This window comes from Podarcis erhardii (assembly GCF_964252035.2).
Source record: "Podarcis erhardii genome assembly, chromosome: 6".
Lineage (NCBI taxonomy): Eukaryota > Metazoa > Chordata > Lepidosauria > Squamata > Lacertidae > Podarcis > Podarcis erhardii.
This window is the reverse complement of record NC_138510.1, coordinates 87,984,955-88,009,566: the sequence shown is the minus strand read 5'-3', so window position 1 is coordinate 88,009,566 and position 24,612 is coordinate 87,984,955. Positions and strand designations below refer to the sequence as shown.

At 43.2% G+C, this 24,612-nt stretch overlaps 1 protein-coding gene and 1 long non-coding RNA gene across 3 annotated transcripts in view; one reads left to right on the top strand and one right to left on the bottom strand.

Annotated features, from left to right (window-relative positions):
- The window catches only part of LOC309344016, an 805,887-nt gene extending 793,788 nt beyond the window's left edge, over window positions 1-12,099 (bottom strand). Inside the window, exon 1 of the long non-coding RNA XR_014157531.1 lies at window positions 12,085-12,099. This is a non-coding gene — a long non-coding RNA (uncharacterized lncRNA). The remainder of the gene's footprint in view (window positions 1-12,084) is intronic.
- The window catches only part of PLA2G4A (phospholipase A2 group IVA), a 909,235-nt gene that overhangs the window by 665,036 nt on the left and 219,587 nt on the right, over window positions 1-24,612 (top strand). The gene's annotated exons all lie outside the window — the stretch shown is intronic.

Sequence of the window (24,612 nt, the reverse complement as noted above, 5' to 3'; positions counted from 1 at the left end):
AATTTAATTCTGTATTTCTTTATTGAACCCTCACCCCCAATTTTGCTAGTAGAGTTACCCAAGAAATATGACGCTGAAAGAATTCATATTTGAGCTACTGTTGGTATTTGCCATTAAGCACACACAGAACTTGGTTTTCAGGTGGGTGTTTTTGCTGCACTTGTTTGGAACTCTCTTGAAACAGATTGAGAAGCACCATTTAAATTGCTTGTCAGTCATGATTAGTGCCAACACTAACCATTTAATTAGCAAACTAACAACATTAGCCTCCCAACAAGATGCTTTAATAAACTATTTAAGCAGCTCCCCAGGTCTCTTTGAAAACAGGAAGAAATTACTCAGAGTTCCACTGGGTGCCTCACAGACACTATTTTTATTGCAACATCCACAAATTCAGGTGTCTGTATATGGTCTATGGCACATGTGGGCAACCTATGGCCCACAGGCCACAACTGGATCTCACCAGCCTTTCATGTGGCCCACAGTTGGTGGCCAAATTTCCCTACCCCCCCTTGCAACCCTGGGAGGTGGAGCTCCCTGCGATTTGTCAAATACCAGTTGGGCAGGCCAAGGTCTGGCTGGGGAAGAGGCATGGGTGTCTCCCCCTCCTGCTGTGATAAGCTCCCCTCCTCCCTCATCTCCTAGAACCAGGAGAGGTAAGGTAAAAAAGGTAAAGGACCCCTGGACAGTTAAGTCCAGTCAAAGGTGACTATGGGGTTGTGGCACTCAACTCGCTTTTAGGCCGAGGGAGCTGGCATTTGTCCACAGACAGATTTCCGGGTCATGTGGCCAGCAGGACTAAACCACTTCTGGTGCAACGGGACACTGTGATGGAAACCAGAGCACACAGAAATGTTTACCTTCCCGCCACAGTGGTACCTATTTATCTACTTGCACTGGCATGCTTTCGAACTGCTAGGTTGGCAGGAGTTGGGACAGAGCAACAGGAGCTCACTTCATCACAGGGATTCAAACCGCTGACCTTCTGATCGGCAAGCCCAAGAGGCTCAGTGGTTTAGACCACAGCACCACCTGCATCCCACCAGGAGAGGCATGAATAGGGTGAAGGATAAGTTATCTTCATGCAGACACAGTCTCAAGTTTCTTGGGGAAAGCCCTGGAGAGGAGGGGACTTGGGCAGCTGTGGAGAGGCAGAGACCTTCAGTCTCAGCAGTTGCTTCTTGGGGACAAGAGCTGCCGATGAGTTGCTTTGCTCTTGTGCAGATTCTGGTTTTGCTAGCAAAGAGTTAACTCCAACTTGCTGGCTGGCTGTCTCCTGTCACCTAAGTGGTCACGTCCCTACTATAGATTTTAAAGCCCATGGAGCTGGGACGTGGGTGGTGCTGTGGGTTAAACCACAGAGCCTAGGACTTGCTGATCAGAAGGTCGGTGGTTTGAATCCCCGCGACGGGGTGAGCTCCCGTTGCTCGGTCCCTGCTCCTGCCAACCTAGCAGTTCGAAAGCACGTCAGAAGTGCAAGTAGATAAATAGGTACCACTCCGGTGGGAAGGTAAATGGTGTTTCCGTGCACCGCTCTGGTTCACCAGAAGCGGCTTAGTCATGCTGGCCACATGACCTGGAAGCTGTACGCCGGCTCCCCCGGCCAATAAAGCAAGATGAGCGCTGCAACCCTAGAGTCGGCCACGACTGGACCTAATGGTCAGGGGTCTCTTTACCTTTACCTAGCACACATACAGATAGGTAGCCGTGTTGGTCTGCCATAGTCAAAACAAAACAAATTCCTTCCAGTAGCACCTTCCAGTAGCATTGCTTCCAGACAATGTTGCTCTGGAATTTGCTTTTGTTTTAAAATGACAAGAAATCTTCATTTCCAGCTAATGCCACTTTGACAGCTGTAAACTTTGCCGTGAATATTCGGCTCAGTTTGAGTTTTCCATCGGTGCTCTGCGAGGAGGAGGCTGATATGCTCAGCCCGCCACATCTCATCTCTTCATGGTGCTCTTACTCTTACTTCTTTTGTCAGCACTATATATGAAACTTAACACAGGGGATGGGAAGTATATAGGATGAAAACAACAGCGTTCCTCCTGCCTCAGGCTTGAAGGATGAAATAAACAAACCTGCCAGAGCGCTGATGACTGTTTGAATTACCTTCTATATGTGTATGCCAATTCACTACCTGCCAGGTGGCTTGGATGAAGTGGTAGCCAGTCAAGAAGGGTTTGGGACTAGGAATCACACATAATAGATAATTTCCTCGTTCGGGTTCTCAAAATGAGGACCTGTTGAAACAACAGCCTTCCCAAATCTGATTGTCAAATTAGTATGTGATGCAACCTCCTAGATTCATTGCGTAGCATAGGATGCATAGCATATGAGAAACCCAGCGCTCCGTGTGTGTTTATATGTAAATAAAGTAGATTAGCCAAAATGCTGAGTTGCTGAGGTCTGTTACGCAAGTTGCGAAGACTCTGCGGATCCCTAAGTGTGCCGATGTCTGTTGGCATTGGTCGCTGTGATGTTCGGGCTGAAGAAAGCTTTTGAAGCTCCCGAACAATCAACCAGGAGAGAGAGAACATGCCAGTCGGGCATGTGTCTCTGCCAGTGTCTTACTCAAGAGTAGCATAGGATGCATAGCATAGGGTGCATAGTATAGGATGCATAGCATATGAGAAACCCAGGGAGCATGGCTGTGCCTGCCTTATCATAATAACAACAAAGCATCATGTAACATTCAGCACATATTCGTTGGGGTGAAAGCCTTTGCAAACAAATGCTTACCATGTCAGATGCATAGTCTATAAATTTGGTAGATATAAGATACCCAAAACTGTGTATATGAGATGCACTATGCAAAAATATTATACTCAGCTTCCACCCTTCTGGTATGCGTCTTGAGCTGTTAATGTGTGAAAACAGTTTTGCAAAAATGGGTGACCAGAAATCAGGTCTTATGTTATAAATCTCCATTGGGATCATGTCTTCTCCTGGAGCTTTATTGGCTAGTTGGCTTATGATTAGCCTCTTAATCTGATTGGGCATGACGTCTGGCCATTCTGCCAGTTCTAATAACTGAGTATAGTAAACTTGTGAGGGTGAGTCAGGATGGGGGCTATATATTTCTGTAAAATATGTCACCTAATCCTTTCCTTGGACAGATGCTTCTAATGAGTAGCCCAGCCCATTTGTACCTTGGGCAACCAGATGAGACGCACTATGGAAAATAAAGTCATTGCAATTAGCAAAGTCAATTTAATATAGCTGCTCATGGACAATCGTAGAATCATAGAATTGTTAAGTTGGAAAGGACCCTGAGGATAATATTTTCCAACCCCCTGCAATGCAGGAATATGCAACTGTCCCATGCAGGGATCAAACCTGCATCCTTGACATTAGCAGCACCACACTCTAACCAACTGAGCTATCCAGGCACAGATGAATTTACAAATTTAAAGCCTTTCCCATAAAGACAGCAAATGCAGATTGGCAACAGCATGTACCCTTAACAGCCAGCCCTAGCTCTCTACCTGGTGTACCTGTAAGTTTGTCTCATTTGCACATTAGTTGTCATTTGACTGTTTAGCCTGCCGTTCACCAAACGGACTCAGGGCAATGTACAGAAATACAACAATTAAAATGTGTACAGTTAAAATCATATTTTCAAAACTAAAACCAAACAAACCAAATCAAAATAATGTAGCAGCAGCACAAAGCTGCAGTGTACATTTTTGGGTGTGCCCTTCTTTTTAAACCAAGACAATGATCTTGCATGCACACCTAAAAACACAATATGTGACTCAACCTTCCAACAACAGTTATGAGCTTTTGCACTTGATATGGATAAAAGAGGAGAGCACTTAGAAGTCAGCAGCAGCGAAGCAATCTAAGAAGCAATGGGAGAGAAGATAAACGGGAGAGTCGATGTGTGAAAAGACAGTGATGAAACCTGTCACCAGTCTGAGTAGCCAAGTTCCCCCCAGAGCACAAGCTCTCCTGAATTGCTAGACTCCACAAATTCCATTAAATCACTCAGTCCGAGTCCCCCAGAGATATGATGGCAGGCTTCCCAAATACAAGGACCACATTGCCTAATGGAAATCATGGACATGTTCCAGCCAAGTTGTAGCATTTTAAAAGTTCCTGTGATTTCAGTAAGAGACATGCATTTAAAGCATGAGACTATAAACAAAATGCTGAACTGGGATACCTAGACAGTCCCCTGTATTCTCATTAGTGACACAATACAAGATCAGGTGGACATGACACAGGCATAATAATTTCTAATTTAATTGGTGTGGTGTGTGTCAGCCAATGTATTCTCAAATCAAGCAAGCCACTTCCTTAAAAGTTCTTCCTATTCTACCCTAATGATATAAAGGTAAAGGTAAAGGACCCCTGGGTGGTTAAGTCCAATCAAAGGCAACTATGGGGTTGCGGCGCTCATCTCGCTTTCAGGCTGAGGGAGCCAGCGTTTGTCCACAGACAGCTTTCCGGGTCATGTGGCCAGCAGGGCTAAACCACTTCTGGTGCAACGGAATACCATGATGGAAACCAGAGCGCATGGAAATGCCATTTACCTTCCCACAACAGTGGTACCTATTTATCAACTTGCACTGGTGTGCTTTCAAACTGCTAGGTTGGCAGGAGCTGGGACAGACCAATGGGAGCTCACCCCGTCGCAGCGATTCAAACTGCTGACCTTCTGATCAACAAGCCTAAGAGGCTCAGTGGTTTAGACCACAGCGCCACCCGCATCCCAGATGCCATATAAGAACAGTATTTTGCTTGCAACATACAGGAAAACTGAAGAACTGTATGGGATTCTTCCATTTAAAAAAACAGCAAAATGAGACAAAACCATAGCTGGACGTACACAGAATGGGCACAGGACAGAGATAACTACCTGTATGGTTCCTCTTTCTGTATATTACAGATGAAACATGGGAGGAATCACCATGATATCACCAGATAGCAACTCTCATGCCACTGGATTTATATATTAAGTTGGCCCCAAGAGAGCAGCTACTACAAGGCTACTACAAGGACTGTGGGTTCCTTTTTGTGATTCAGAGCTATTGATCTGTTCTTTAATAAGGGAAATGGAAGATCATAACACTGATGCAGTATGGACTCACTTGGCTGTGAATGTTATTTCTTAGTGTGAAAGTCGAGAATGGCTCTTTTGATTAAATAGCAAATGTGTATGCATGTCTTCACGCATTACAGGGAGGCATTTCTTGATTCCAAAATGTGTGTAGGAGCGGAGTTATGTGTAGGTGGGGCAGGGCAATGGACAGTTGCTACTAGGAAAAACAACTTAGAAACAAGAAACGCATTAGCATCTTTATTACAAATGTAATTGGTTTTCTTTTATTTGTGATTGGGGAAAGGGGTCACCCTTTAAAAACATACCACTGTAAAATTTGCAATTCAAATTTCATTTCCTGCAGGAATGCAGAAGAAACAGTTTACATAAATAGTATCCATTAATCATTAAAAGGAAAGGTTAGGTGTAAGTTAGGCTGCTATTATTCCCCTTCCCCCGTGATTATTGATGGCTGTGCCATGAGATTTGTTTTCCAAAAGATCGGAAATTGGGCTCTTGCTTTCCTCCTTCCTTCCTCTTCTTCTTGAAAGGAACAGCACATTTTGATAGAGAACTTGAGAATTTCAATCCGGCAAAGTACAGACTTTTATTGCTTTGGCAGGTGGGGAGCAAACTCAATACTCAACAGTTCATTCTTTAACACATAACCTGGAAGGCAAGTCTCTCACTTGTCTACCATGTCTCTCATATTCCAAAGTGCAGCCTGAGCACCAAATGATGATCTAGCAGCCTATCTAGCAGCCTATCAGCAAACTATTGTGGAATAGTTTTGAAACTGCTTACAGGGAGGTAGAAAAAAAAAATGGTGGAAACTACAAATGGTTGGTGCCCAGTTCTGTACTTACTCCTCCTGCCAGCCAAGAACAAGAAAGAAATGTGCCACTTTCAAAAATGTCAGTCTTCTAGCAAACTCTAGAATCTTTAGCATGTCTGATCCCTTGAGCAAATACAGCAAACTTGATATTAGTAGCCTAGACCCCTGGGCATTTGGGATCTAGGAAAGGAGCACTATTCCTGAAGGAGCTTTCACAAACACACCAGCCCTGTCCCAGATAGCAAGATGCGACTTACACCGATTGCCCATTGACCTGGGAGCATGGCCAAGCATGCACATTGCCACTGAGAGCAGGGGGTCTAAATGGGTGCATAAACAAAAGCCTTTCATGTAGCAAAAGCTTAGAATGTCTGCTTCAATGCATTTGCTTCATGCTTCTTTCTGAACCCTTTGTTACAGATGCTTCAGGTTGCGTTTTTTTGGGTTATGGACCCGCCGAAACCCGGAAGTACCGGAACGGGTTGTGCATGCCCAGAAGCACCGAATCGCAACCCGCACGTGTGCAGATGAGCCATTGTGGGTTGTGAACACTGCAGGTTGCAAATGTGCATCCGGCACGGATCATGTTCGCAACCTGACTGTCCACTGTACTGTTGAGGCATCTAATCATAAGCCTGCATTTTTATCAAAGCTTCTATATGTTTAATCAGGGCTTGCATTTTAAAATAAGCTTAAAGATTTTCAAATGTTTCATGCCAGGCAAAAGACCAGCTGCCTAAAAGGCCTTGGCAATGTTTTTCCTCCTAGGAAAGGGGCCCCCTGATTTATAGCAGAAAAACAATTCTCAAAGTCATAAAAAAAGGGAGTTACAGACCTGACCTTGCATGTTGCAAAGTACTAAATTAAGGGTGGATAAATGGGTAAAATAACACCATTTGCCTCCCAGTAAAATGAGCCATATCTTCTTCCTAAGGTTGAAAGGCCAAGAGCAATGGAGAAGCATCTAGCTGGCTGTGAAAGGAGGGGTGTAAACTGAAGAGGCTTCTTTTAAAGCTGTTTTTTACTGAGTTCCTTTTTTACTTTATTCCTTTTAAAAGGCTACCTATGATAATGTATGAAATATATTAGCTTAAATATATTGGCTTAAATGTAATTATGCAAAGGATTTAAGAAATGCTAGATTCTTATTTCATAGAGTCATATTGCAATAGGAGACCAGAGGGGCAAATGAGCCCAGCCTCCTGCCAGACAGGAGACGCCATCGAGCACTCCTGATATATAGTTGTCAGGCCTTTTTGTTTAGAAACCATCAAATGAAGGAGATCTTTCAATGTTGATGTGAACTCAAGATCCTTGACATCTGTTGAAGATAAAAATTTAAGATTAACCATCTGTTTTAGAAGGCAATAGGGCAAGGAGGGCAAGAGGTGAGCTGGTAATTAAGATTCCTTGTTGAGACATATGTAAGATATATTACTACTTATTTGTCATTTATAGATGTAACAATATATAGCTCTTTGTGTTCCATAAAAGGGCGAGGAAATGGGTGTATCTCTTGTGATTGGTTCTAGCAAACAGCCAATAGGAATTTCAACCAGGCTGATTGGACAGAGGCAGCCACAGGAGGAGCAAGGGGGCTGGATTAAGGAAATATAAGTGCTGGCCAGAATGGCAGGAGGCAGGCCAGAGCTTGGTAACCATGTACCACTGTGCCTCTTATTTATTTGTCTGACAAATAAATTACTATTTTAATTTCTCTATTGCTGCGTTGAATATTTCATTCCAGCTAAGCGTTAACCACAAGCAGGGTGCTACACTGTTCAGAGGTGCCTGCAGCTACAGAACATAGCCAGCAGGAGAATCAGGACCACATAGAGTAATTGGGAGTGGAGACAACAGAATAAGCAGTCTGGAGGCAGCTGCGGAGGAAGCTGCTTAGGCGCCTGGGGTGGCGCGCCCAAGGGCAGGGCGAGCCGCCCATGGGGCAGGGCACAGCACAGGGCTCTGGAGTCTGCCTGCCTCCTCCCACTCAGCCGCCCTACAGCTGGGGGTGGGGAGGTAGCGGGCGGACCGTTTGCCCAGGAGAGATGTTTGGCTCGGGCGTGCTGCAGGCCCTGCGGTGAGTGCTGCCTGACATTTTGTCACACACACCCCTCAGTGTTGACACCTGAGGCGGCCCGCACCTACTACACCCCCTTCCTCTGCCCTTGTCTGGAGAGAGTTGCATGAGAGTGGCTGGCTATTCCTAAATGGGAGGAGGTCTGTGATCCTGGGCCCCTCCTAGTGAGATGGTCATTGAGTATTCATCCCGATTTGATTACACAAAGCTGACTCAAGGAGGTTAGATCATATCATGTCTTTACTGAGCATTTGTTCTGATTTGTTCACATGGCAGTTATACAACAATGAGCATTGGTCTTGAATTCATCCTGAGTGGCTTGTGAGGTGTTTTTACATCTGCCTGTTAGTCCTTTTTCACATTTCACTTTCCTAACCGCAAAACGTCTGATTCTTAGATTTGTTGCACTGCACCCACTTTTAACTCAGTGAAAACCCCAAGTTCTAGTTTGAACTAAAACCCCTTCCGCAGCATCCTGACCTCCTAGAAGCACCCACTGATATCTGCAGGATTGGGGTGGAAAGGGCTCTTATCACATTGAATTCCTAATTTCATGGGATATTTGAACATACAAATCCTGGTTTCAGAGACCATGCAGAAAGTCTCCTTGTATGTATCTGAATGTAAAAGGCTTTATTTCACAATCATACAGCATTTCCCTATGAAATACTGCAGTAAAAAATATATGGCAACCTTTACATAGGAAGAGATATTGACTCATATGCAAAAGATGTTTTCCCCTTCTGATTATTATCTCCTCTCTTTGCTCTCTTTTCTCAGGAGTAGTAGTTCCTCAGGAGTAGTGGTGAAACTCAAGCCTGCATCACATTGTTTCTTTTTCTGACATCCAATTAGCACTTCCATTAAAATACTAAATGGTAACCTGATGGCAGAAATCTTGTGGTGTTATTGAACTTTGTACATAAAAAATTTATGCCACCAGCTCTTAATGAATGTTTCATTTAGATGTTGTGAAATGAATTCCATAGATTTCAGGGGATAAAAAAAAAAAAAACAACCCAAGACCTAGGGCCCATTGTTACAACCTTATCACTTATGTTTCCCCACGGCTTTTAGTACAACTTGAACGGAGCGCACCTTGTATTCCAAGAGCCATTAGGGTTGTTATACACTCAGGGACACATTTTTCTTCTCTCTGTGAAATAGATGGATGCAAATAGAGTTCCTTCCGAATGCTCAATCTTAAAAGCCAACTTTGAATAAATCATTCTTCACATTCATGCATTTTTCTACTCTTGTACCCATCAATTCTTTGCTGCTTTGAATCTTCTGTCGATTATCGGATAAGTGTTGTGTTTTCTTAATACGACATTTGCCTAGGACCTAGGTGAATGCTCAGCTCCTTCAGCACTCCAGGGTCTGATTCGTGGCTTTAAACATCTGGGGTGCAATCCTGGGCACCCCCTATACTCAGAGTAGTGTTCAGTGCTTCTCAATATGCAATGCTTTTTTTCTAGAGAAAAGGTACAGGAACTCGTTGACAACAGACCTTTGTACTAGTAGTACAAGTGACCCCCATTTTGTGGGGGTTCCATTCTGGGACCCTGCACACATACGTGAAATCGCGTCCCTCTCTTAAAGGGGTTATATAATGGGTGTCACTGGCCATACACCGAAAGGTTGTCAGTGAACTACCCTCTATGCGGGGATATGGGCTGGGCTTAATTCTAACTTTTACGGTCAGCTACAGGCAACGACCTGGGACGTGGGTGGCACTGTGGGTTAAACCACAGAGCCTAGGACTTGCCAATCAGAAGGTCGGTGGTTCGAATCCCCACGACGGGGTGAGCTCCCGTTGCTCGGTCCCTGCTCCTGCCAACCTAGCAGTTTGAAAGCACGTCAAAGTGCAAGTAGATAAATAGATACCGCTCCAGCAGGAAGGTGAACGGTGTTTCCGTGCACTGTTCTGGTTCTCCAGAAGCAGCTTAGTCATGCTGGCCACATGACCCAGAAGCTGTACGCTGGCTCCCTTGGCCAATAAAGCGAGATGAGCGCCGCAACCCCAGAGTCGGTCACGACTGGACCTAATGGTCAGCGGTCCCTTTACCTTTACCTATGGTCCCTGGGGGCTGGGGCTGTCACCGCCTGGTCACACAATTGAACCTTGGGCATTCATTACCTTACAACTATCAGTCTCCCTGATCTCTGATGGATCTCTCTTCCAACAACTATGTTTCTCAGGATCCAACACATTTGAAAGTCCACACGTTACGCACCTCCGTGCTAGGACAAAACCCCACCATAGAATATAACTCTACAAAACCAATTTTGGTCTGTAACGTAGACACATTTTCAGCACAAAATAGCATGGAAACTCCCCTCTGTGGAAAAGCTGAAGGGTTTTGCTAAAGGAAAATATACAAAATCCGCTGAGGGATAGGCAATGTAGCTCTTCACTGAAGTTGAAACTGGGATCTTGTAAATGCTCTGCTCCGTTTGCTATTATCTCTCCAGCTTTATTCATAATTACCTTCACTTATCAGTGCTGAAAGGATATTCACCGGTCAACCTGCCTTGCCTACCTTTTGAAAGATGGCCTCCATGTTGGCTGCTCTCCAGTTGTGCAGTATCATAATTGCATTTAATAATAAATTACATGTTTTGGTTAACAGCTCAGCTCATTTGTTCTCCAGTTTGCCTGCAATTCTTGGATAAATGCCATCCAGTCCTTAGGGCACGTAATATAATGCGACTGGATCCTCTCTGCTGTCTCTCAAGGCTAATCCTTTCCTTTTCAACTTTTGCTAAAATTAATCTTTTTAAAATAATGATAATAATAATTGAAGTGCTTTTCAAAGTGCTTTATTTTTTATGCTTGGCTGAGGCATAACACGGAAAAGAAGCACAAGTTTCTAGATGGTTAAAAGTTGAGTGAGTGGGTCGGGAGAGCTGCTAAGGTATCCAGGGAAAATAAAAATTCTAGATGATTTTGTGCATTAACATAAGAGCTTAAAAGGTTTTTGAAGAGTTGTGTGAAAGACCACATGCTAATTACATGGGCGCATGATTTTTTTCCTTTGTGTTCCCATACAGATTTCTGCACACAGATAGCCAAATCTCAGAACCTTTGTTTTCAAATTCAAAATTCAGATGCCAATATTTCAAATTTTGAGTTAACGTCTGAGTTTATTTTGAACTGGTTTCATATCAGCTTCCTCTGCATTGTTGTATGTGAATGTGTGAGAATATTCAAAATGGGATGATGAAGTAAATTTCTCCCAAACACGCACCAAAAAAATTCTTCAGTCTTAAACATTAATAATTCCCACGAAGTATATGCTGTACCATAATACTCTTAGCCATTGTTCCTGATGAGAGAAGGGAAACACTATATATTGTTGTACATTTCACAATTGCCGAAAACCTCTGAAAAAATATTAGGTCCTCAGATTTAGCTTCAGAATATAGGGCAGGGAATGAAATAGAGGTCAACCATTTGTAGCACTTTTTCCTCTTAGGAAGGAAAGCATGTTAGGTGTGTGGGTGAGATGCACAATTACAAATTATTCATGGACCAACTATGGGATTTTTCTCCAGTCCCTTTCTCTCTATAGAATCTAACTTAAAAATGGAAAGCCAGTGGGCAACAAAAGAGATTTAAAGATGCTCTTAAGGCAAATCTTAAAAAACACCAACAACTGGGAAACACTGGCCTGTGAGCACTACAGTTGGAGAACAGTCTCTACCAAAGGCGCCATGGACTTTGAAGACGCTCAAACTCAGGGCGAAAGGGAGAAACGTGCTAAGAGGAAGGCATGCTTGGCAAACCCTCACCGTGATCAACTCCTGCCCAGAAACCTATGTCTCCACTGGGAAAAGACGTGTGGATCCAGAATTGGTCTCCACAGTCACTTATGGACTCACTGTTAAGACTGCGTTCCTGGAAGGCAATCTTACTTGGCTAAGAGTGATCGCCAAAGAAGAAGAAAAAGAAGAAGAAGAAGAAGAAGAAGAAGAAGAAGAAGAAGAGTAGGAGTAGTAGTAGTTTGGATTTGATATCCCACCTTTCACTCTCCTTAAGGAGTCTGAAAGTGGCTAACAATCTCTTTTCCCTTCCTCCCCCACAACAAACACTCTGTGAGGTGAGTGGGGCTGAGAGACTTCAGAGAAGTGTGACTGGCCCAAGGTCACCCAGCAGCTGCATGTGGAGGAGCGGAGATGCGAACCCGGTTCACCAGATTACGAGTCCACCGTTCTTAACCACTACACCACACTGGTGTAGAAGAATCTAGATAGATTACATATAGTCCCCCACCCCCAAATGATAAGCATATAGAAACCTAAAAATAATCCAGAACAGCAGCAATAGATAAAAATATATCCCTGAGGGCGCAAAATCAGGCCAAGGCTTGCTGAAATAAGAAGAACAACCTTTGGCATATGGCAGAAGACCAGCAGAGAGGTGGGTAATTGGTTAATTGGGTGATGTGTTTGGAAGTTTGGACAACAGCAGTGCCTCACCATTATAGCTGTTTCTGCATCTCGCTCCTCTTTTCTTTTTCTGAATTTTATGAGGAATTTCTCTGCACTTGTTGAGACAACTTTTTATTCATGTTTGCTATTCATGCCAATTTGCTGGCCATATTCCTAATTAATTGCTCCTTTAGGCACACATTTAGTTTCTGCTAATTGCCAGTGTCGGCTTTCAAGAACTGCACCCTGTAGAGACGTCTGTGGGTGGTTTTGTATCTTGCAGGAAGGCGAGGTAGCCCTATGAATTAAAACTCCCCGATTTCTTTGAAGTCAGTCCCCAAGAGTTCCCTGATCACTTGTCTGCGTTCTGGGCCAGGAGCAAAGAAATTTCATTTTACAGCCAATCTAAGAGAAGAAAAATATCCCCCCACCAACACATGAATATTTTAGGAATAGTTTAGTCTTAAAGTGATGAGCTAAATGGAAATTTGCCTGTTCAAATAACACCTTGATGGAGAGATGATGGCATTTTTTTTTAAAAAAAAGACACGAATAAACCTTGAAAGAGGCAAAAGCAGTTGTCTCTCCTTTGAAAAAGACATCAACTGTAGGTTCCTAGCAGATTGTCTCCTCTCCTTAGCTTTTGTTGTGAACAGAGGAAGGTGCAAACGTTGCATTTTGAGAAGAAAAAGCTAATGTGCGTCTGTGCATCTGTGCACCTGTGCACCTGTGCATTTGAGTCTTGCTGCCAGACCACCTGAATCAAAGTAATGGTTTGGTGAATACCAGGAACTAAGTAATATTATTTCCAGGCTTGTTCATAAAATGTACCTCTCTGTATGATTTGGGGATATTTATCCTTTCTGGGAATATTTATCCCTTCTGCAAGAGTGACCTCTTTTCAGTACTGGCAAACCCGGTGCCCCCCCCATCAGATATTCCACCAGGCCTTTGGCCAAGGCACAGTCTGACTCCCTCTTTCCTTCTGTAATCCTCATGGAACTCTACCCTAATGGTTGCCATTAATTTGATTCTGAATTGATTTTAGAATGTATTTCAATTAATTGACTGTGATTTTATGTAAACGGTGCTATTTTTATTGTTGTTAGCCGCTTTGAGCCCGGCTTTGGCTGGGGAGGGCTGGATATAAATAAGATATGATGATGATGATGATGATGATGATGATGAAGAAGAAGAATCTGGTTCTTCCTGCCTAAGTGTAGAACCCTACATTTGTCCCTATTGAAATTCGTTTTGTTAGCTTGGGCTCAGTTCTCCATTCTGTTATGGTTATCTTGAATCCTGATTCTGTCTTGGGTGGCATCTGCACATTTGATGACCATCCCTTCAATTTCTTCACCCAAGTTGTTGGAAAACAAGAGGCACAGCACACAACCCTATGGCACCCTGTGGTACGCCCCCCCCCCCCGGATTACGAGGAACCATTACCAAGCAATCATTGAGTTTGGTCAGTCAACCAGCTCTGAATCCACTTAACCATAACCTCACCCAGCCCACATTTTCCAGCTTCTGTGCAAGAATATCACAGGGCTGTCAGGGAAAAGGGATGGGTGTAGGGCTAATGAAAATCGAGGTGGTGTTTGCCAAAGCACAATGTGCAGCCATGTTTGAGTGTTCTAGTGTAAAGGAGAGGGGAATTGATGCAGTGATGAGAGATCAAATTATTATTATTATTATTATTTTCAATTTAAATATAACCCTTTATCAGATGATCCCAGGTTGGTATATAACAGGCATAGGCAAACTCTGGCCCTCCAGACATTTGGGACTACAATTCCCATCACCCCTGACCACTGGTACTGTTACCTAGGGATCATGGGAGTTGTAGTCCCAAACATCTGGAGGGCTGGAGTTTGCCTATAACATTAAAAACACATAACATTAGCCCAGAGATGGAAAGAAGAAAAAGTCCCTGCCGGGGATGGACTATGCCGAAATAGCAAAAACTGGAAGAATCAGAAATCAGGAAGACCAAAATTTTAATAAGGAATGGGGAAAATTTATAATCCATCTTTAAAACAATTGTAAACAGCTAAAATCATAAACGGGATTGGATTAACACTTGTAGTTTAATTGTGAATTTTGGACATAATGGAGATGTAAAAAATTCAGATGATTATAAAAGATGCAGGAGGAAAGGGCTAACAATAGGATTCACAAAGGGGAGGAGGAAAGTCCAGGAGATTCGGTGGAATCTTGCTTCTGTATTGCATGTTCATATATTATTGTAAATTTTTAATCTGAAAACCCCAAATAAACACATTTACAAAAAAAAGACATTACAGAACATCAATGATAAAAACATAATAAAAAGCATAAAGGTAAAGGTAAAGGGACACCTGACCATTAGGTCCAGTTGTGGCCGACGCTGGGGTTGTGGCGCTCATCTCACTTTATTGGCCGAGGGAGCCAGCATACAGCTTCCGGGTCATGTGGCCAGCATGACTAAGTCGCTTCTGGAAAACCAGAGCAGCACATGGAAATGCCGGTTACCTTCCCGCCAGAGCGGTACCTGTTTATCTACTTGCACTTGATGTGCTTTCGAACTGCTAGGTTGGCAGGAGCAGGGACCGAGCAACGAGAGCTCACCCCATAGCGGGGATTTGAACTGCCAACCTTCTGATTGGCAAGTCCTAGGCTCGGTGGTTTAGACCACAGCGCCACCCGTGTCCCATAATAAAAAGCATACTGACAGCCTAATCATAAAATAGTCATCATAATAACAGTCCTCTCCCCCAAACTTTCACAGCCCAAGAGGAATGGTTTTGCCTGTAACCGAAAAACAAGTATTGACGGTGCCAGGCAAGCCTTTCTGGGGACAGCATTCCACAATTGGGGAACCACCACAGAAAAGGGCCATTTTCTTGTTGCTGCCCTCTGGACCTCTCTAGGATGGGGGACATAAAGAAGGGCCTTAGATGTGAAGTGCAGAGTCCTCATAAGTTGATACGGGGATACTGAAGGTTTTGAGATCCTGAGCCATGTAAAATAAATTATTATTTGACCAAGACCCTCAACAATGGGGTTTCTATGTAAGGGGTCCTTTTGGGCCAGGGTGAATTCAGAAAGATCAGAGCTCCAGGAATTAGCTAGGCTGAGTTTATCTCAATAATTCCACTCTCAATCATATTGAGTTTAGGCCTCTAAATTAAGATTAGGGTCCTCATGGAAGGATAATTGACACATGAACAAAGCGAATGATGAGTTTTTATCATCCTTGAAAAAGGTGTGGGGTTAGCTGGACTCTAGGTGGGTGTGTTGATTTTTTTATTCTCCTTCCTAGATTTTGCACAGGGATGATCTCCCTCCATCAGGGATCACACACTGATTGGGACAGGGATATGATCACACCGCAGAACCAAACAGGTTTTGTTTTATGACGGCATCACAAATAGCAATTTAAATGAACAAACAAGGGCTGGAAAATAATAAAAAATGGGAAGTGTTCTGCCCATTATTTTTTCTGCAACGAGAAAAGCAAATAGTTTTCAATCAGCCCCGTAATATCTTCCATCTTTTTATATATAAAAAAAGGTTAGAGCATGTGTTTAATCAATGTTCATGGTACCTTTTATCACGATGAATTAAACCAAGATGGGGCAGGATAAGAGCTGGCTTTTTGAAAAGTTTTTTTTTTTTACTCAAAGGTGTTATTGAAAATACCGCCTGATATTGATTTGTGAGGGACTTGTGGAGACAGAAATTCTTTGCAAATACTCTCACCTAATGCAGCTATCAATTACAATGGCCTTCTTGCCTGACTTCTCCTGATCGTGGTATAAGTCAGCGGCGCTGGGAGCAAAAGCTTCACGACCAAAGAAGGACACACAACTCTTTTCTATTGCTAACCGATAAAATTTTTATCTAGCTGTTTTACTAAGTTTGACCTTCTGTACTCTAGTTTCCGGTATACAGTCAGTCTCAAAGCAGTGTTTTGATTTTGTCCCCTTTATTTCTTTTTCAAATTCTTCTTATTGCACACTGCATAGATAAGACCAACTAAATAATCAGGATTCCTTTATGTCTGGACAAATATCTCCCTCCCTCCACAGAACCCTATTAAATGTCTCACAGATGGAATCAATGGGTGGTATTCAACCATTTTTTGCCCAGAGTAGGTCCATTAAAATTAATAGGCACAACTAGGTTAGGTCTGTTAATTTCAAGAGTTCTGCCGTGAGTAAATCTCCGTAGAATGGCATCCAGTAGAGTTTAGTCTATTTTGCTGAAAGGCAATAGTTTTCTGAAGAAAGTATGCACACTTTCTGCAATGATTGTGGGATTGTTGTGGAAAGATGTCAGCCCAGAGTGTACCGGGAGGGAGGATAAAAGGGAGCAAAGAAAAGAAGAAAACAAAGGGCTCATCCACACTCACCCAAAACTATAAAAATGCAAAACTGACGTAAGTATGATAAGCATCCGATACATAAATTTGCAAAGCAGGAATATAGTCAGAATCATAGAACTGCAGAGTTGAAAGGTACCCCCAATGCAGGAATTTCAGCTAAAGCTTCTAAGACATATGGCCACCCAACCTCTGCTTAAAAACCTCCAAGGAAAGAGAAATCTTTTGTAAAATAGTGCCTAATGTAATAATATTCTTTCCCATAGGAAAGTGCATAATTGCTAGCACCCAGGCAAAAAATCAATAATTCAGTACCCCATGCAACATTAAGTTTCATTGTGAAGAGTGGAAGCGTTAACAGAAAACGGTGTTTACATTGCAATAGTTCATCTCATGACCTCTGCTTTTTAAGTCTTTCTTAGATGATGTTGAACCCTAAGAGAAGGGAGTCTTTACATTACTGAATTCACCTGCTGTGTGATAGTAAATTCCAGCAAGTATATCATTATGGGGAAGGGGAGGGAAGGGCAATTTTTCAAACAGCAGATGAGTCCTCATTGGGTCAACCTACACTTCTGGCTATTTATTTAGAAAATAAAGTTTATTCAGTGACAGGTCCCCTTAAGTGGCCCACAAAGGTTTAAAACATGAATGCAACCAGTGTCGTAGCGTGGGGGGTGCATGGGGGGCCGTCCGCACCGGGCGCAACATCTGGGGGGGGGGAGCGCCTCTGGAGTCGCCGAAGAGCCTCGGGCGCAGGCTGTAGCAGAGCCCCATGTCTCACGGAACCGACGAGCTGTGCGCACGTCCGGGCTGAAGGCATCCGGCAGGCAGCAGCTCTCAGCGCTCGCTGCGGTCCCCGTGCGTCAGGGCCACGGAGGGCGCGCCAGGCAGCCCCTCCTCACAGCCCCGCCGCCGCTGCTGCTGCAGCTGCTGGGCCATGTTGCATTTCCCTCGCCTCTCTGCCCTCCTCCAGGCAAGCGGTGTCGTTTGGGCGGCAGCGCCAGCGGCAACTCGCCTCAGATCACCTGACACGGACCTGCCGCCGCCGCCGTGGCTACCTTACTGTAAATACCCCTGCCCAGGCAGCAGCAAGAAGAAGCTGGCAGCAGCGGCAGGTTAGGGGTTAGGGGTGCAAATTACTTGCCTTGCCCCGGGTTAGGGGGCGCAAATTACTTGCCTTGCCCCGGGTGCTGACAACCCACGCTACGCCGCTGAATGCAACAGAAATCTGATACAGTGGTACCTCTACTTATGAATGTGATCCATTTTGGGGTGCCGTTCGCACCCTGAAAAGTCTGTGGGTAGAGTGCTGCTACAGCACGTGCGCGAAGCACGATAGAGCGCTTCTGTGCATGTGTGAAGTGCACAGATTGCTTCTGCACGTGCGCTTGTGGCGAACCCGGAAGTAAACACTTCTGGGTTTGTTGCGTTCGTAACCTGAAAAGCCGCAACATGAAGCAAACGTAACACGAGGTATGACTGTATATGAAACAAAATAAGGAATAGCTCAAAGCAGCTGAGGGGGAAAAAAAAAAAACTTAAATCAAACGCGCTCTACGTGGGGCTACCTTTGAAGGTGACCTGGAATTTACAGCTAATCCAGAATGCAGCAGCAAGACTAGTGACTGGGAGTGGCCGCTGAGACCACATAATACCGGTCCTGAAAGACCTACATTGGCTCCCAGTACGTTTCTGAGCACAATTCAAAGTGTTGGTGCTGACCTTTAAAGCCCTAAATGGCTTTGGCCCAGTATACCTGAAGGAGCGTCTCCACTCCCATCGTTCTGACCGGACGCTGAGGTCCAGCTCCGAGGGCCTTCTGGTGGTTCCCTCACTGTGAGAAGTGAGATTACAGGGAATCAGGCAAAGGGCTTTCTCGGTAGTGGCGCCCTCTCTGTGGAACGCCTTCCCATCAGATGTCAAGGAAAAAGAACTATCTGACTTTTAGAAGACATCTGAAGGCATCCCTGTTTTGGGCCGTTTTTATCATTTGATGTTTTATCGTCTTTTTAATATTCTGTGGGGAGCTGCCCTGAGTGGCTGGGGAAACCCAGCCAGATGGGCGGGGTATAAATAAACTATGATGATGATGATGATGGTGATAGAAAGGCTTTCACAGAATGTGAAAAAAGGAGGAAACAGGAAGTCTGTCAGTCCTACTGAGACAGGGAAGTCCAGTAATGTTGGTACCTTGTCCAGTGTCCTATAGAGCAGGATTCTGGTGGCCCTTGCTGATGGCTGGTGGCACAATTCTTTCCCTTTAGACCCAAGAGGAAGGCAATGGATGGGCATGAGGTGGGGCACTGCCACTCCTTCCACTGCCAAGAAGCCAAGTCAAGGAAGCAAGGGAGCCCAAGTAGCACTTTCTACTTCTCTTCCTCCTCTCTGCTACTGTAAAAAAAAGGTAAAGGGAATATGCAATTGGGCAAATCCCCAGGGCCAGACGGGCTTACCTCCAAATATTATAAGACACTGAAAGATTACTTGATACATCCACTAATGGAGGTTTGCAATGAGATTATGGAGGGGAAGAAAGCACCGGAAACGTGGAAAGAAGCCTTCATCACATTGATACCTAAATCAGAATTGAAAAAGACACAACTTAAGAATTACCGTCCCATTTCCCTTCTAAATGTGGATTACAAAATTTTTGCAGACATCTTAGCAAACAGATTTTAAAAAGCTTTAAGTGAAGTGATCCATAAAGATCAGGCAGGCTTTCTCCCAGGAAGACATTTGTTTGCCAACACAAGGAATATTATTGACATTTTGGAACTTTTGCAAACAAACATCAATACAAGAGCAGTGTTAATATTTATAGATGCGGAGAAGGCCTTTGATAATATTTCTTGGAAATTTATGAAGAAAAATCTGGAAGGGATGGGAGTGGGACGGGGATTTGAAAATGGGATAGATGCAATCTATTCAGAACAAAAGGCTAAATTGATAGTTAACAATGTGGTGACAGAAGAGTTTAAGATTGAAAAAGGAACACGACAAGGTTGCCCTATTTCCCCTCTGTTATTCATTTCGGTCCTGGAGGTGCTCTTGAATATGATTAGAGGGGACTGGTTGGTGGAAGGAATTCAGGTTGGAGCGAAACAGTACAAACTTAAGGCTTTTGCAGATGACCTAGTTTTGACCCTACAGGAGCCAGAATCTAGCATGAAAAGGGCATTACAATTGATTCAAGACTTTGGTCGGGTGGCGGGTTTTAAATTAAACAAACAAAAAACTAAGGTATTGGAAAAAAACTTGACAGCTTCAGAGTCAGAAAGGTTTCAGAAAGAGACAGAGTTAAACGTGGTTAAAAAAGTAAAATATCTAGGGGTGAACATAACAGCAAAAAATTTGAATCTATTTAAGGACAATTATGAAAAGTGCTGGTCAGAAATTAAGAGAGATTTAGAAACTCAAGACTGAAACTTTCCTTGTTGGGCCGAATTGCTGCTATAAAAATGAATGTATTGCCAAGGATGCTGTTTTTATTTCAAACTTTACAGATTGTGGATAAAATGGAGTGTTTCGGGAGGTGGCAAAGAGATATCTCTAAATTTGTCTGGCAGGGCAAAAAGCCCAGAATCAAGTTTAAAATATTAACTGATGCTAAAGAAAGAGGGGGGTTTGCCCTGCCAGACTTAAGGTTGTACTATGAATCAGCAGCTTTTTGCTGGCTGAAAGATTGGCTGCTTCTTGAAAACACTGATGTTTTAGACTTGGAAGGATTTAACAATGCTTTTGGATGGCATGCATATCTGTGGTATGACAAGGTTAAGATCCACAAGAATTTCAAGAACCATATTGTAAGGAAAGCAGTGTTTAATGTCTGGACAAAATATAAAGACTTATTAGAAAACAAGACCCCAAGGTGGTTATCACCTATGGAAGCTAAGGCTGTGAAAAGACCCAATATGGAGGTCGAATGGCCTAAATATTGGGAAATTTTAGAAAGAGATGGAGACAATTGGAGATTGCAGAGTTTGGAGAAACTAAAAGGTAAAGTGCGAGATTGGTTACATTATGCTCAGATTAAAGAGGCTTTTAAATTGGATAAAAAATTAGTATTCCAGGTGGAAAAATCGAAACTGGAAACAGAATTGTTAGAACCTAAGACTAAACTACTTTCAAGAATGTATAATTTGCTGCTGAGGTGGAATGCACAGGATGAAACAGTTAAATCAGCTATGATAAAGTGGGCACAGGATATTGGGTACAACATTATGTTTGCTGACTGGGAAAAGTTATGGACCACCGGTATGAAGTTCACGGCATGTAATGCCTTGAAAGAAAACATTATGAAAATGATATATAGGTGGTACATGACCCCAGTCAAGCTAGCAAAAATATATCACCTGTCAGATAATAAGTGTTGGAAATGTAAGCAAACTGAAGGAACGTTCTTTCACCTCTGGTGGACTTGCCCCAGGGTTAAGGCCTTCTGGGAAATGATATATAATGAGCTGAAAAAGGTATTTAAGTATACCTTCCCTAAGAAACCAGAGGCCCTCCTTTGGGGCATTGTTGGCCAGAGGGTGCTAAAGAATGACCGAACATTTTTTATGTATGCAACGACAGCAGCAAGGATACTTGTCGCCAAATATTGGAAAACTCAAGATTTGCCCACGCTGGAAGAATGGCAGATGCAACTGATGGACTACATGGAGCTGGCAGAAATGACTGGCAGAATCCGAGACCTGGGAGAAGAAGCAGTGGAGGAGGATTGGAAGAAATTCAAGGACTATTTACAAAAACACTGTAAACTATATGAGTGTTAAGAAGGATGAGAGATTCGAAAACAACAGGGCACCATAAAGCTAGTTGAAAAGATTATGAGAATGAGTGAATTGTATGAGAATAATAAATTTTGAATAAATACTATGTTAAAATTAGGTATTTAAGATCTAGATAAAATATTCAAAGTTAGGGACAAAATATTGAAAATGTGTATAATAAGAATGGAAACAAGGTGATAAGTTGCTGGCTAAAGTTTTATTAATGTGGAATGCAGGAGCGGGAGATGTGAGGAAGTCCAAAAATGAAGAAAAGATGGTTATTACAAGATGTTAATTTTTCTTTCTTTCTTTGTATTAACAAAACTCTTAATAAAATTTTTATAAAAAAATAAAAAAAATAAAAAAGGTAAAGGGACCCCTGACCATTAGGTCCAGTCGTGACCGACTCTGGGGTTGCGGCGCTCATCTCGCTTTATTGGCCGAGGGAGCCAGCGTACAGCTTCTGGGTCATGTGGCCAGCATGACCCAGAAGCTGAATGCAGATTATGTCTCCGCATCTGCAAAATAATGATAGCTTTTGTCCATACAAGTGTACAGAAAAGTATAGCATCTTCAATACAGAGCTGCATTTTTATTTTTAGCATGTGTGGAGCTGCCCAGAGTTGTTGAGTTTCTTTTATGGGGGGGGGGTGTCCAGAGCTTTTGAGCTTTTTGGGGGGGGGGAGGACTCAGAGTGGTTTACCTTTTTCAGGGTGGGAAGGATTGCCCAGACTTCTTGAGATTTTTTTTAGAGTAGAGGGCCCACGGCCGTTGAGCTTTCTTGGAGGGGGGGGCTATCAATAAGGATCCCACGATCTACCAGGATCACCAGGGGTTCTACCAGTAGATTGTGATCCACCTGTTGTACATGCCTGAGCTACACCATTTCAACTGGCAAACTCGGAGGGTGGGATGGAACAGGTAATTTTTGGCTAAGAATTCATAAAGATTAACTTTCTGAAGCAACCCTAGTCCTCCTGCTTGTGGCAGTTTTTAACAGCCTTCTTATGAAGGAAGGAAAGGCCACAGTCCCTACCGAGTCACATACCGTGAAGGAGTTTTGCAGAAATAGTCTGCTATCTTTAAGAGGCTTCTAAACATTCCTTTTTCCCACCCCAAAACACACAGAGAAACATTTCCCCCCACCTCATTTCTTTATCTAATAACTGCAGAACTGACCCATGAAAAGGTATCTGAGCAAGGGTTTTGTCCTGGCCTGTCTTTATTTTTGTGTTTCCAGAACTCACCTCCCACCCACCCCCCAACAGTCAGAGTATCAAGTTTAGCTCTTATCAGATAATTAAAGAGTGCTTGCCTCTGGAGGTAATTTTAAACCAATCTCAGGAAAGGGCAGTAACTATACACTGTAGATAATTATAGTCTATTAAAGAACCTTAAGATTAGATTCAGAGATCACTAATCACACAAGGTTATAAATGTACAGCACCTTTCTTTGGCGGTGTCTGAATTCTGACATACATTTCCTTCGTTTTGGGGGTGGGGTGGGGATTGACACTCACATATATACTGATTTCCTATATTGATCAAATGGTGAGAAAGGGAAAGGATGAAAGGGGGGGGGGACCACCAAAACACTGAAAGGAAAATTCACAATGATGTTTCAAGGGCATGACTTTAGAATGCAGATAACAATAACACTAATTCATTAATAACTGCATTAATTCACTGCACAGCACATAGGCTAGCATTATTACACCAATTTGTCAGATCAGGGGCTAAAGATAAGAGATAACCAACAGAGCTCATGAACCAGGGATCTCCTTGGTTTGCTGCCCAGACTCTTCGCTATTGTGCTACAGTAACTCTTGGCAAGGAAGACCTCACAAAATATAGCAGTTGTTTAAAATACTGCAACCCTGAATGAACATGGCATTTTGGATTCTGGTATGATCAAGAGCTGCCAATACCTTGACCAAATATGCGACCTCCCAAACTGAAGAGACACCATTGGTCCATTTTTTTTTTGCGTTATATTGCGTATCCTTGGTGCTCATGTTCAATTTTATGTTAACTTGACCTTTACACATGTTCTTCTCATCTGTGGGATAACCAGCCCCATATAACCAACATGCTTAAGTCCAATCAATGTATGAAGGTGTGAATACCATAGAGAAAGCTGTCCTGACAGGCTTAGCTATGTCATTTCCGCTTACATTGGGAGGAGATAGACAATCAAGCATATTGTTCACCCTCAGTTTACCTGAGCTAATCAGTGTGTGAAGAGGTTTGAACTTGTTGCTCCAGCTCAGCCATATGGCTCTCATCAGCCGCTCTTTCCAATAATCTAGGAACTTTTACCACTTTGTGACTAAGCTAAGTTTTACTGCCTGTTTAACTTTTCTGTCTGATGTATGGATAAGCACATGAACCTGACCTTTGAAGAGTTTGTAAGTAAAGCAATTTTTAACTTGCCAAATGTGTGGTATGCTGAAGGAAGAATGGAAGGGAATGTTTTAAATGTCTAACAGCCTATATTCCCATGCTCAACTTTGCTGCATACATTGTGGCTTTAAATCTCTACTGGGGTTCTCTCACCAAGGAATACTTGCCCCAAACTTGGATCTTAGCATCCAGGAGACCCCCCTCTCTCTCTTACCACCACTGAGATGCCTCACTAAGAAATGTGCTTGCCCCACTTAACAAGGATGGAACCATGATGTGGATAACCTACCTGGATCTGGGAAAAGCAGAAGTCATACCTGAAAAGTGGGAATCAGGCAGCAAGACTGACCATATTTTATGGCTGGGAAAGGAGCTAACTGATGGGGTGGGACAGAGCCAGGAGAAACAAAATAAATTGGGTTCAAGGATAAAGAAACTGCCAAGCAGCTCCAAAACACCATCAGTTGACCAACCTACCAGAAATATCTTCCCTGAGAGATTGTAAGTCTAGTGAACTGTAGGAGTTTGTATCTTCAGGTTTTTCACTGTCCTGAACTGAACTGTTAAATCAGTATTGGAAGGATTAATTAGGAGTGTGGCTAAGGGAATCTTCTTGCCTTAAGGCTTCGTTAAGAATTATCTCAGCTTTCCCTAATGCATAAAGGAAAATTC